We start from the raw sequence: 2,677 nt of genomic DNA, 5'->3' as shown, positions 1-2,677 counted from the left end.
TGTGAGAATTGTATTGATTGGAAACTCAAATACATGTGTGGGTACATAGACAACAGTCTGTCCCTAGTGAGCCTCTAATGAACTAGCTCGTTGATCAAAGATGGTCAAGATTTCCTAGCGATAGATATGAGTTGTCATTTGAAAATGGTATCACATCATTAAGAGAATGATGTGATGGACAAGACCCAAACTATGAATGGAGCATATGATCGTGTCAGTTTATTGCTATTGTTTTCTGTATGTCAAGTATCTGTTCCTATGACCATGAGATCATGCAACTCACTGACACCGTAGGAGTGCCTTGTGTGTATCAAACACCACAACATTACTGGATGACTATAAAGGTGCTCTACAGTTATCTCCAAGGGTGTTTGTTGGGTTGTCACGGATCAAGACTGGGATTTGTTACTCCGTGTGACAGAGAGGTATGTCAGGGCCCATACGGTAATACAACATCGCGATGAGCTTGCAAGCAATGTGACTAAAGAGTTATCCATGGGATCTTGTATTACTGAACGAGTAAAGAGACTTTCTGGTAACGAGATTGAACTAGGTATGGAGATATCGATGATCGAATCTCGGGAAAGTAACATACTCATGGACAAAGGGAACGGTATGCGGGATTGATTGAATCTTTGACATCGTGGTTCGACCGACAAAGATCTTCGTAGAATATGTAGGAGCTAGTATGGGCATCTATGTCCCGCTATTGGTTATTGATCGGAGAGTGTCTCGGTCGTGTCTGCATAGTTCTCGAACCCGTAGGGTGTGCACACTTAAGGTTCGGTGACGATTTGGTATTAATGTGTTATGTGTGATGGTAACCAAAAGTTGTTCAGAGTCCGAGATTAGATCACAGACATCACGAGGAGCTCCAGAATTGTCTAGAGGTAAAGATTGATATATAGGAAGTTGGTATTCGATGTCCCGAAAAGTTTCAGAACATGCCTGTTTTGTGAAAGGAGTGCCGGAAGTGTTCCGGGGGTCCACCTGCCCCAAAGGGGCCCATGGGCTGTGAGAGGGGGCACACCATCCCCTGGTAGGCTGGCCGCCCCTCCTACCAAGGCCCATGCGATAGGAGGTGGAGGGCTAAGCCCACAAGGGGTCGGCCACCCTTACCTTGGGTGGCAAGGCACCCCTAGGGCTGCCGCCCACCCCTTCGCCGTCGCCCCCCTAAGGGGGGAACCCTAGGACAACCGACCCCCTCCTATCCTCCTATATATATGAGAGAGGAGGGAGGGTTGTAGCAACACAAGCCATGACAGAACCTCTCCCTCTCCCTCTAGATCAGTTTCTCCTCTAAATTTCTCGGTAGTGCTTGGCGAAGCCCTGCCGGGACAGCTACACCACCACCATTGTCATGTCGTCCCTCTGTTGAGGTACTCATCTACCACTCCCCCCTCGCTTATCAGATCGAGGAGGTGGAGACATCATTGAGTTGTACATGTGCTGAACGTGGAGGTGTCGTCCGTTCGGCCCTTGATCGGGAGTTCGCGAGACAGATCGTGATTGGATCGCGAAGACGTTCCACTACATCAACCGCGTTCTTTAACGCTTCTGCTTAGCGATCTACAAGGGTATGTAGATACAATATCTCCTCTCGTAGATGTGCATCTCCTAGATTGATCTTGGTGAGCGTATGAAATTTTTTGTTTCCCATGCAACGTTCCCCAACCGTTATGATCACCTAGTTACAAATTAGGTTTGAGGAACCCCAAAGATCATCGTACGATAAAAAGTGACTATGATATTTTCATGGTCAAAGGAACATAAAACAAATGTTAACACTTCATGTTATAACAATGGATTTCAGGCGTTATTATCACAAACTCCGAGAAACAAGTATTTGGATTGATTCAATATGATCATTCTTGTAACTTCATAATCTCATTGTTGTTTGAGGATCATCATTAGACTTAACATTATCCTAACATCCGGAAAACATGATCACCAACAACACTTGAGCCGATCTTAGAGGCACGACTCAGAATCTCTATTTAACCGTTTATCATTCACACGTGCATATGAGTTTTCTACTGAATCTCATATTCCAGGATCATAGTTGTTATAGCATAGAACATAAACTCTTAATTTATGAATATGGTAATATAATAATACAATATTACTGCCTCTAGGGAAAATTTCCAATAGTATCTCGCAAACAGGTTACTCGGATTAACTATTTGCGATAAGCCAAAATAACACAAATGATTCATTGTACGAGGATGTGTGTGATACCAGGCAAACAGGTCACTCAGATTAACTGTTTGCGATGAGCCAAAATAACACAAATGATTCGGTGTAAGATGATGTGTGTGGTACACGACAAATAGGTCGGTAATCATAATTGGGTGGGAATACCGATAGTGGATCACACAATTACTGCTAATAAGTTGTGTGTGGTGTGGGAAAACGCTTGCTGGTAAAAGAATCGCATGTGATTATTGAAATCATCATTGACGTGTTCTTTCATTTAATCATATGCGATGTGATTTACTTTGTAAGCACAATGTCTATGCCATGTCTAAAGAACAACAACAACATATATACTTTTAAGAACATGATTACATAATCAAATTAGACATCCAATTATAGAAGTGACTACAGACATAACATTTGCACACCTGTAGGATCGGAAGTTTGTCTAGAGGGGGTGATTGGACTACTTGACAGGGTA

The sequence above is a fragment of the Hordeum vulgare genome, chromosome 3H (genome assembly GCF_904849725.1).
Source record: "Hordeum vulgare subsp. vulgare chromosome 3H, MorexV3_pseudomolecules_assembly, whole genome shotgun sequence".
Classification (NCBI taxonomy): Eukaryota; Viridiplantae; Streptophyta; class Magnoliopsida; order Poales; family Poaceae; genus Hordeum; species Hordeum vulgare.
The sequence above is the reverse complement of the archived record's forward strand: the minus strand, read 5'-3'. Positions refer to the sequence as shown.